The sequence below is a fragment of the Mus musculus genome, chromosome 4 (assembly GCF_000001635.26).
Source record: "Mus musculus strain C57BL/6J chromosome 4, GRCm38.p6 C57BL/6J".
In the NCBI taxonomy this organism is placed as follows: domain Eukaryota; kingdom Metazoa; phylum Chordata; class Mammalia; order Rodentia; family Muridae; genus Mus; species Mus musculus.
The window spans coordinates 147,806,699-147,818,440 of record NC_000070.6 but is presented as its reverse complement, the minus strand read 5'-3'; the positions used below and the strand labels follow the sequence as shown (position 1 = coordinate 147,818,440).

General features: G+C 41.2%; 1 protein-coding gene across 11 annotated transcripts in view; it reads left to right on the top strand.

Annotated features, from left to right (window-relative positions):
• Positions 1-6,211: 6,211 nt before the first annotated feature.
• Zfp984 (zinc finger protein 984) overlaps positions 6,212-11,742 on the top strand; it is a 58,256-nt gene continuing 52,725 nt past the window's right edge. For 10 of the 11 annotated variants that reach the window (XM_030253010.1, XM_030253008.1, XM_030253009.1 and 7 more), the window contains exons 1-2: positions 6,212-8,773; positions 11,258-11,351. The gene's annotated coding sequence lies outside the window, so the exon portion shown is untranslated. The remainder of the gene's footprint in view (positions 8,774-11,257; positions 11,352-11,742) is intronic. The other variant, NM_001127189.3, reaches the window with a different exon arrangement.

The following is an 11,742-nucleotide window of genomic DNA, read 5'->3' as shown; positions in this document are numbered from 1 at the left end:
CCTTTCAGCTCCTTCAGTCCTTTCTTTAACTCCTCCATTGGGGTCCCTGTGTTCAGTCTAGTGGTTGACTGTGAGCAACCACCTCTGTATTTGTCAGAGAGTGTTGGAGCCTCTCAGAAGGCAGCTATATCAGGCTCCTGTCAGCAAGCACTTCTTGGCATCTGCAATAATATGTGGGTTTGGTGTCTGTATGTGGGATGCATCCCCGGGTGGGGCAGTCTCTGGATGGCCTTTCCTTCAGTCTCTGTTCCACACGTTGTCCCCGTATTTCCTCCTGTGAGTATTTTGTTCTGCCTTTTAAGAAGAACTGAAGGATCCACACTGTGGTCTTCCTTCTTCTTGAGCTTCATATGGTCTGTGAATTGTATCTTGGGTACTCCAAGCTTCTGGGCTAATATCCACTTATCAGTGAGTGCATACCATGTGTTTTCTTTTGTGTCTGGGTTACCTCAATCAGGATGATATTTTCTAGTTCCATCCATTTGCCTAAGAACTTCATGAATTCATCGTTTTTAATAGCTGAGTAGTACTCCATTGTGTAAATGTACCACATTTTCTGTATCCATTCCTCTGTTGAAGGACATCTGGGTTCTTTCCAGCTTTTGGCTATTCTAAATAAGGCTGCTATGAACATAGTAGAGCATGTGTCCTTGTTATATGTTGGAGCATCTTTTGGTATATGCCCAGGAGTGGTATAACTGGGTCCTCATTCTAATTTTCTAAGAAACCACCAGACTGATTTCCAGAGTGGTTGTACAAGCTTGCAATTCCACCAGCAATGGATGAGTGCTCCTCTTTTTCACCATCCTCTCCAGCATCTGCTGTCACCTGAGTTTTTTATATTAACCATTCTGACTGGTGTGAGGTGGAATCTCAGGGTCATTTTGATTTTCATTTCTCTGATGACTAAGGATGTTGAACATTTCTTTAGGTGCTTCTCAGCCATTAGATATTCCTCAGTTGAGAATTCTTTGTTTAGTTCTGTGCCCCATTTTTTAATAGAGTTATTTGGTTCACTGGAGTCTTAATTTCTTGAGTTCTTTGTGTAGATTGGATATTAGTCCTCTATCAGATGTAGGATTGGTGAAGATCTTTTCCCAATCTGTTGGTTCCTATTGACAGTTTTGTCCTATTGACAGTGTCCTTTGCCTTACAGAAGCTTTGCAGTTTTATGAGGTCCCATTTGTCTATTGTGGATCTTAGAGCATAAACCATTGGTGTTCTGTTCAGGAAATGTTCCCCTGTGCCCATGAATTCAAGGCTCTTCCCCACTTTCTCTTCTATTAGATTCAGTGTATCTGGTTTCATGTGGAGGTCCTTGATTCACTTGGACTTGAGCTTTGTACAAGGAGATAAGAATGGGTTGATTTGCATTCCTCTACATGCTGACCACCAGTTGAACCAGCACCATTTGTTGGAAATGCTGTCTTTTTTCCACTAGATGGTTTTAGCTCCTTTGTCTGTTTTTTTTTTTTTTTTTTTTTTTTTTTTTTTTTTTGAAACAGGGTTTCTCTGTGTAGCCCTGGCTGTCCTGGAACTCACTTTTGTAGACCAGGCTGGCCTCAAAACTCAGAAATCCGCCTGCCTCTGCCTCTCTCGGCCCCTCTCTGTCCCTCTCTGCCCCTCTCTGCCCCTCTCTGCCCCTCTCTGCGCCTCTCTGCGCCTCTCTGCCTCTCTGCCTCTCTGCCTCTCTGCCCCTGCCCCTGCCCCTGCCTCTGCCGATTAAAGGCGTGCGCCACCACTGCCTGGCAAATATCCATTCTAATATGGAATCTTCCTCTGCATGAGAATTCCTGTAGGGGAATGAGTAGAAGGTAAGGTAACTAAGATGCAGGCCATCTTTGGATCAGTATGATCCAGTTGTATATCCTGCAATTTCCTTTCTACCAGAAATAACTCTACAGTCTAGGCTGATAATCTTTCTCAGGCTATTTAAACTTTATCACCCCGTAAGGTTTGAAGTATATTGCTTAGCTCTTGAGTCGCCAAGCCAATCGGAGGTCACAGCCAGTTAATATCTCCTGGTAACTTCTGAAAATTGTAGAGTCCTTAATTGGTTTCACCTGATTTCCACCTTTTGTAGCCTAACCTTTGCAGATTTATTCTTTTTTTTTTTTTTTTTAATTTTTTTTTTAATTTTTTTTTTTTTTTTTAAGATTTATTTATTATTATATGTAAGTACACTGTAGCTGTCTTCAGACACACCAGAAGAGGGAGTCAGATTTTCTTACGGATGGTTGTGAGCCACCATGTGGTTGCTGGGATTTGAACTCTGGACCTTCGGAAGAGCAGTCGGGTGCTCTTACCCACTGAGCCATCTCACCAGCCCTGCAGATTTATTCTATATCCTAGATAATTAATAGAATACCATCTTTTTTTGGGGGGGGTGTTTCAAGACAGGGTTTCTCTGTGTAGTCTCGGCTGTCCTGGAATTCACTCTGTAGACCAGGCTGGCCTCGAACTCAGAAATTCGCCCGGCTTATTAGCGTTCTTTATCTTCTGTCTCTACCTGAACATTTTCCTTAATTAAAAATTTAAACTCCTCCCTTCAGGTCTGTGACCATGCTTCATCTATCTCCTTTTGTTGCTACTCCTGATTCTTGAGTTCCTGTATTCTCTGTTCAAGGTTCTGCCTCCACATTAGAATTTTTCTTTATAGCTGGGCATGGTGGCACACGCCTTTAATCCCAGCACTCGGGAGGCAGAGGCAGGCTGATTTCTGAGTTTGAGGCCAGCCTGGTCTACAGAGTGAGTTCCAGGACAGCCAGGGCTATACAGAGAAACCCTGTCTTGAAAAACAAAAAACAAAACAAAAATTTTTTTTTCTTTATATTGTAATTCTGATATTCTGTTCTCCATTTTATTTTGATTGATTAATTGTAAAAGGTTGTATTTTCTCTTTGCTGTTCAGTCTGATCTGTGAACTGTTGAATCTCTTATTCCAGCACCTTTTCCACCTCCTGTCTCCTGTCCTCATTTTCATCTTTCTATCTCTTACTCTGAACTATCATTTCCTGAGTCTTCAATTCTAGTGTTTCTTCTAGGCCACGTTGGCAAGTCTTAAATTTTTCTTTCTATTGTTCATGCTGCTCTATAAATTCCTGTATCTTATGTTCTTGCTTCCATAATTTTAGCTTCTCTTTATGTTGTAATTCTGATATTGCAGCATCTGCCTTATTTTGATTTATTGGCTTTAGTAAATTATCCTCTAGAGTTTGCTTCCAAATTTTATCTCTATCTGTTTGCTGTTCAGTCTGATCTGTGAATTGTTGATTCCCCTTTTTTTTCTAGAATCTTTTCCAGCTCCTGTCTCCAGCCTTCATTCTCCTCTTTCTGTTGCTTATTTTGACCTATAAAATCCTGAACCTTCAGCTCCAGTGTTTCCTCTAAGCCGTGTTGCCAGTCTCAAGTTTATCTATCTGTTGCTCAGTCTCATATCTGAACTTCTCCAGTGCTTCCTCTAATCTCTTTTCTAAGGCACGTAATTTTTAAATCTAGGGCCCTGTATTTACTGTGTTTCTCATCTTTAAGTATCAAAACTACATACATGTGGTTTCTGGGATTTGAACTCAGAACCTTCAGAAGAGCAGTCAGTGCTCCTAACAACTGAGCCATCTCTCCAGCCCCTAATGTATGATTTTTATTGCCTAATTTGGAACCCTTTGTACATTTGTCTCCATCTGCTGTTCAGTTTAGGACACTGCAGTCCTCTTTTTTTTTGTTGTTGTTTTGTTTTGTTTTGGTTTTGGTTTTGGTTTTTTTTTTATACTGCTACAGCTTTCTGCCTTAGCCTCTGAGGAGCTGAACAGAAATCTGTCTTGTTTTTCCTACTGAGTTTTCAGTATTTTTTTTTTTTTTTAAGAATGGGTAATTTTCTTTTCTTTTTCTTTTCTTTATTTATTATATGTAAGTACACTGTAGCTGACTTCAGACACTCCAGAAAGGGCTTCAGATCTTGTTACAGATGGTTGTGAGCCACCATATGGTTGCTGGGATTTGAACTCATGACCTTTGGAAGAGCAGTCAGTGCTCTTAACCGCTGAGCCATCTCACCAGCCCCCCCCCCCTTTTTTTTAAAATGAAGAGAGGATTAGTGTTTCTTATCACCATTCTCAGCCTCTCAACGTCAACTTTTTGTTAGCTCTTACATGCAAGTGAGACCATGGTAACGTGTCTTTTTAGGCCTGTCTTATTTCACTGAGCAAAATGTCCTTCTGCTTTGGCCATGTTGTCTCAAATGATAAGACTCCCTCCCCCCTTTTAAGGCTCAAAAAGATTCTATTGTGTTTATAGAACATGTTTTTTAAATTCCCTCTTCTGATAATAGATATTTATTTTTTATTGAATATTTTCTTTACATTTCAAGTGTTATCCCCTTTCCCGGTTTTTTCCCCTCCCACCCTTGAAAGCCCCTATCCCATCCCCATTCCCCCTGCTTCTATGAGGGCGTTCCCCCACCCACCCGCTCTTATCTCCCTGCCCTCCTATTCCCTTATAGTGAGGCATCGAGCCTTCTCAGGACCAAGGGCTTCTCCCATTGATGCCTGACAAGTCCATCCTCTGTTACATATGCGGCTGGAGCCATGGGTCCCTCCATGTGTACTCCTTGGTAGGTGGTTTAGTCCCTGGGAACTCTGGGGAGTCTGGTTGGTTGATATTGTTGTTCTTCCTATGGGGTTGCAACTGCTTCATCTCCTACAATCCTTTCTCTAACTCCTCCACTGGGGACCCCATGTTCAGTCCAATGGTTGGCTGTGAGCATCTGCCTCTGTCTTTGTCAGACTCTGGCAGAGCCTCTTAGGAGACAGCTCTATCCGACTCTTTTATTCACAGGAAGTGGCTGACTGTAGAAAGACCCGCAGCTTCTGTCCTTCTGAGCTAGCTCTCTGTCTTTTGTTTGGGTTGCAGCTGGGAGCACGTGCTTGTGTGCTGATGTCAGGCAGCCTGCAGCACAAGCAGTCGGGAGATCTGGTCTGACTGCCCCATGTCCTGTGTGAACTCATGGGATGTGAGGGGACTGAGCACAGAAATGTCCTTTCAAGCTTAGATGCCCCAATCAGCTCACTGTGTCTGCCAGGTAACAACCTCCCATGCAGTTGCTGTCCAGGGCCCCTGACCTTCCCTGGGAATCCAATGTGCTGCTGCATGTGTATCAGAAGATGGCCTAGTCGGCTATCAGTGGAAAGAGAGGCCCATTGGTCCTGCAAACTTTATATGCCTCAGTACAGGGGAATGCCAGGGCCAAGAAGTGGGAGTGGGTGGGTGGGGGAGTGGGTGGGGGAGCATGTGGGGGACTTTTGGGATAGCATTGGAAATGTAAATGAAATAAATACCTAATAAAACAAAAACAAAAAAAAAACCCTGACATCCAATTCCTGGGACAAGAATTGGAGGGTGGAATTTCTGGATATTAAAAAAGATGTAGAGAGGAGAATGCAGATGGAGATTTAGTGGGAGACAGAGAAGATAACAGATAGATGAGAACGGAGCAGGAGAGACGTTAAGATGTATCTATGTATGAGGTCATAGGCTTGAATTGTCTTAATTCTAAATGATAGCTGGGAGACTGCTCCAATGAAAGTTTTATGCTTTACACTATATAGAAACCTCCTTTTCATTATTTATAACACTGGTGTGTCCACAAACACTCCCAGTATACTCCTGTCCACACACACTTGTGTATATAGATATATAACATTTAACCAGAGTGCTTTTGGTATTTAAGTCAAATTAGACATTGATTGGTTATTCCCAGTAAATTCATGACATCATTGCCCTAAGCATATTTTGGGGGAAGGAAAAATTATAGATCAACGTCTTTTTGGTTGGTTCTGGTATATATTTTACTTTGTGTACCTTTCAAAGCACCTTCCATAAGGAGGACACTGGAACATAAGAGTCAATGTTCTTGCACGCACCAGTTTGACCTTTTCATATACAGTGTTTTGTGTCAGCCCTGTCTTTAGCAATGAAGACTTATTGTCAGTTTGTTAAAAGCAACCCCTTTTGTTGTCAGTGGTCTGCATTCTTTGGGTATTTTTATGAAACCACTTTGGCTAGCAACTTTCTTGATGTAACACAGTGGAAAAGACAAGATCAACTGAAATTCCATCTCTTTCAGAATTCAGAACTTCATTTGAAACACATTCATACACTTATAAGCTGGTACTTTAAATTTTTTTTTTTTTTTTTTTTTTTTGCGAACATCTTACTAAGACTACACCCATTATAACTCCATGGAGTCTTGCTCCATGGTGCTTTCCTATGCATTGGCAGAACCATAACTGTGACAATGTATTATATAAAACATCTTAACTTCTAATAAATGGGGAATTTTCCTGGACCTCACAACCAGAATTAAGGCAACTTGAAGAAATTTAAGTTTTAAAGCTGTGATCCTACTGAGGGTTTAGCACACTTTTCAAAGAACAATGTAAAAACTCACATTATTTTCCTTGGACTTCTCTTGATATCAACTTTTAAAACCTAACTTGATGCATAGATACAATGGCAATTTATGTACTTTTTCAAGTCCTGCTCAGAAACTGCATGAGTGTCACTTGATGAAAGCATGAAATGCAGAGGCTTAAAGCATAGTTCAAAAATGCATATACAGTTATGGGTATTTTTTGATAAAAGTCATATTTATAAATGTTTGTTGTCCACTTGACCACTTGGAGCCAGTTACCTAATCCTTTATAAAAGATTACTGTTCACTATCCCATTCTTTCCCCATGTGATGGTTCCCTTGATGTTCTAGAAGCACTCCAAAGCTCTCTCTCAAGGTCAGTCAGAGAGATACAAATAGACAACAGATTACACAGATAGACACCAACATGGAGACAAAAGGCAGACAGAAAGGGAGAGCTATACAAGCAGCCTTCAGGAAGTTACAGATTTAAACTAACTGAACAGACACACAGAGGGTGGAAGACACAGGGAAAATGAAGTAGAGAATTCAACTTTGGACTCACACTTAGTTAAATGCTCTGAGGAAAAGGCTTTTATTTCTTTCCTTAACTCAGATGCATTATTAATCACCAGTATGTTTAATCTACTCACATATGAAGAATCAATTAACTTGTGACTTTTTTTTTTGCATAAGTACAATATGGGGAAAACTAAAACTCAACACAATGGGAAACAAGTAGCCCTGCCATCTGAAAGGTGTCCATAGGCATAGAACCCTATTTAAAGACAGAACCCCAGGTCTGGGCTTGTGCTTCTGAGCTCTCACCGCCATGCTGAGCTAGAATCCATTTTAACCTCTCATAATCATCACAACAGGTTTTGAACCTCAGAGGTCAATGAGAATCCTGGAACTCATTACAATCATGAAAAGAGTTGACTTCCTAGCAAGAGTCTAATGAGACTTGGGTAAATCTCGAGTCTCCTTTCCCCAGCTTATACTGATATGCATGGGTGTCATAGAGTGTTACAGGGAACAATCAGGAAACCATTTATCAACAAACAGTGCAGTATGTATTGTAATTTTGTTCAAGTTTTCTTTCTTTCATCCTTTCTTTCTTTCTTTTCTTTCTTTCTTTCTTTCTTTCTTTCTTTCTTTCTTTCTTTCTTTCTTTCTTTCCTTCTTACTTCCTTACTTCCTTTCCTTACTTTTTTTTTTTTGACAAAGATCAAGACAGTTTTCCAAAGGAGTTTCTCTTTATTGTCTCACCCTTCAAGAAGTAAATAATATTGTGCCTTGACCTAACATCATTTTAATTCATCATTTTCTTTGATTGAGGCATCCACCTCCTCTACCTTTTCTTTAAGTCTGATAATCTGTCTCCCACAGGTTCTCTATGTATTATTTTTATTTGCCTTACTGCATTTTCTTTTCAGGATTTTTTTTTGGCATTTCTAAGCACTTATTGAAGTCAATTTTAATATTTTATATTGTCATTTCCTTCAGGAATCTGGTATTATTTTCTTGCCCATGATTTATTTCGTTTCTCTCTGAGTGAGTGGATTTACATGGTTTACAAACTTTAATGTCCTTGATCATGATTGTGGGTTTTCTATTCTTTGTCTTCGATATCAAATAAATTGTGCTCCTTATAGGATACCTATATGGTTTGCGGTTTGAGCCAAGGACATTTTATCTAAGTTATTGTTTGTTTTGGGTATCTGTTCTGAGCATCAGAATTCAAAGGGACTGCTTAATTGTGTGCATTTATAGCCCAGAGGAAAAGACTCACAATATGAGAAGTTAATATGCGTTGTATCTGAAGGGTTCAGAACCCAGGTGCAGTGTCCTACTACATCCAGTTCTGGTCTAGTCTGGCAGCAACCTTTTGAGGAAGCTGTGTAGAGTAGGTCCTGGGAAGTTTTGTGGAAGGCAGCCTGCAACAGAGTTGGAGGAGTGGTTCCTGCTGGGGAGGGTGGGCCTCCAGCCTGATTAGATGAGTTTAAGAAAAAGACAAATTAAAAGCAAAGGAACGAGCAAGCAAGCAAGCAAGCAAAAATTCAAAACACCAAACATTGCTGTGAAGAATTGGGAAGCTAATTAATTAAAAGGTCCCGAAGTAGGTAGGCTTAGAAGAATTGCAGGAAGCTGCTGAATATTGGGCGGGTCCAGAAGGCGGGGCTAGGCAGCATGAAGGGAAGTTCCGCGGTTTCATCTTTCTTCTTGCATCTCAGCTGCCTCGTGATCAGGAAGTTATGGAGGGAGACTAGCGCCTAGTATTTGCGGAACCTGAAAACTTTCTTAAGCAGCAGTTGTTGTGCTGGCCTCCTAGGACATTGAGCAGCTGGTCCTGTCACCTTCCAGGTCAGAGGAGCTGTTGGACTGGGGAACAGGCAGGAACTGGGCAGGCGTGTGGAGCAGGGGTGCATTTTCTGCCGCCATTCTCACAATTCAGTGTTTGCGGAACCTGAAAACTCCCTTAAGCTGCAGTTGCCCCTCCTAGGACATTGAGCAGCTGGTCCTGTCACCTTCCAAGTCAGAGGAGCTGTTGGACTGGGGAACGGGCAGGAGCTGGGCAGGGGCGTGGAGCAGGGGTGCATTTTCTGCCGCCCCTCTCACAATTCAGTGTTTGCGGAACCTGAAAACTTCTTTAAGCTGCAATTGCTGTGCTGGCCTCCTAGGACATTGAGCAGCTGGTCCTGTCACCTTCCAAGTCAGAGGAGCTGTTGGACTGGGAAATGGGCAGGAGCAAGGCAGGCATGTGGAGCAGGGGTGCATTTTCTGCCGCCACTCTCCCAATTCTGTTGTGGTATCTTACCATTATCAGGAAGTTTGAGATCCTGTGAATTGGGTTCATGGTGATGTTTTAATTAATTTTATGGGTGCCAGATTTTTTTTTTTTTAAATAACCCCGTAGATCCTTGGCCGTCTCTGGAGTTTGTGTATTGGGATGGTTGTCTTTGCAAAAGCCATAATAAAGCTCCTCAAATTCAAATTCATTCATGCTTTCTTAACTCCCTTGTTCCTCCATTTGCCATTTCGTTTCCCTTTCTCCAGGGAACTGGATAGGCATCCCTAGAGAGCTTTGTAGGTATTTGTCATATGGGGATCAGTGCAGATTTGATTGAATTCGAAAATATTCGTTATAAAGTACTGTTGAAAGACCCAAAAGGTGAGGACTCTCCCACGTTCTGACTCAGGAGAGGCAACACCCCAAATTACTGGAGAAACGGTTTTGATGCAAATTGCAAGAGGACTTTTATTTCAAGAGAGCTCTCAGGCCCACAGTCATAAACCATGCAATGCTAGAGGACTGTGGTATGCAGAGTAGCTGGGTAAGGGGGTATTTAAAGGAAGGAACCACAAGTCAAGGGGGTGGGGAGGGCGTTGTTGGAAAATACCAAAAATACCAGTTGAAAGTGGAAAGTCAAGACAGCTGTGTATGAGTCTCAATAACATTAGCACATTTGCATAGTGAGTTCCTGGAGTTGTCGGGGTGGGTCAAGGTGACTTTCTTTGAAAGCACAGCTTATAAGTGGGTGGATGGAGGAATGTTGCTATCTGCTTTATGATTAGCATACCTTGGGGGCATTGAGTCACAAGGATCTTATTTTTAAGCCTGACCCTAAAGGCTTACTTTTTGTTTTTATGTTTCAATTTTTAACTGTCTCCTGGCTGTAAATATTAATATTAACCTAGCAAAGTTATAGTCCCCGTTAGTTTAACACTGAGGTATATGTAGTCTTTGATGTAAATACAGCATTGAGAAATGAGTCTTCATAGGCTTAGTTATTAATATTACACCTTAGGTTTGAATAAAACATGAAGACAGGATTGCAGTAAGGTACAGCTGAGAAGAAGATATATAGTGGGTCTGTGCACCCTGAGTGTTGCCAGAGAAAAACTAATTGTACCACGTGGGCAAGTTTTATAAAATAATACATCCTGACCAAGAGATGGATTTGGTCACATGCTACAGGCAGTTTTATAGGCCACTGTAGTTTCCTATGAGGCTTTTATTATTTTTCTAAGACATGCAACCTGCAGCAATGCACGAAGATATCTGGATATCTGGGTCTTATGCTGGTGGTTGGGTTAGTTTTTGGCATTTCAGTCTGAGGGAGAAAGCATTTAGAGATATCTGGTTGGTTCCAAAATGTACCAAGCCATCAGGTGTGTGTGTGTGTGTGGGGGGGGGATTAAGGGTGAGATGGAGGATGGAGGGGCAGGCCAAGAGATAACCAGGAGCCAAGGAAACACCTACCCAACTATGACTTCATTGATAACAGGCACCCCAGCTAGCCATTCCTCCTGAATTTCTTTGAATCCTTTCAAGGTTCTGCCCAGCATGCTGTGAGAGAATGATTTCAGGCAAAGATATTTGATTTTATTTTATTATTATTTTTTAAAGACTTTATTTCTTATTATAGTAAGTACACTGTAGCTATCTTCAGACACACCAGAAGAGGGAGTCAGATCTTGTTACGGATGGTTGTGAGCCACCATGTGGTTGCTGGGATTTGAACCCTGGACCTTCGGAAGAACAGTCGGGTGCTCTTACCCACTGAGCCATCTCACCAGCCCCCAAAGATATTTTAATAAGTGGAAAACTTACTATGGATTAAGACAAAATTAGACAGCACCTTTGGAATGATTATGGTTGCTCACTTACATAAGAAAAATGACTCCTTGCTTCATGAAAAGCCAATGCACATTCATGGTCTGTTGAGTTTTTCATAATATCTTCTCTTTCCCTCATGTTTATATTTTTATCAGGTATTGACATTTCTCATTTGTGTTCCATGAAAAGTTCCAGATTCATTCTGAATAATATTTTCCCATTTTCAGGTATTCATATGCTCAGCAAAATGTGCATAACTGTAAATCAACACTAAGAGCCCTGGAAGGGTAAAGGTCAAGGAGACTCTCACAAAGGATCCAGGTATGTTAGAGGTATTGAACAAGGGGTGGAGTTGGGCTCACCTGTGAGTAGAAAGAGGACATGAATTTGATTTTGCCAGATTCTATTTCCTTAATGATTGTGGAAAAGAATAATATTAGATGTGATGATATGGATTTCCCATGGTAGGCAGTTGTGTCAGTCGTCACTTGATGTTAATATTATTAATTATGATGCTGGGAAATTGCTGTTGCCCATTGTAATCAAAGTTTATTTTACCCAGATTGAAAGCATCATCAGGCTATGGTTGTGACAAGGGCAATTTTTACATAAAGCAAATGTCAGCAGTAGATTCCCTCCTAGGGCTCGTGACCTTCCTTATGAATTTTCAGGCAGATTTTCACTGTAACCTATGTATTTTTTTCCATGTGGA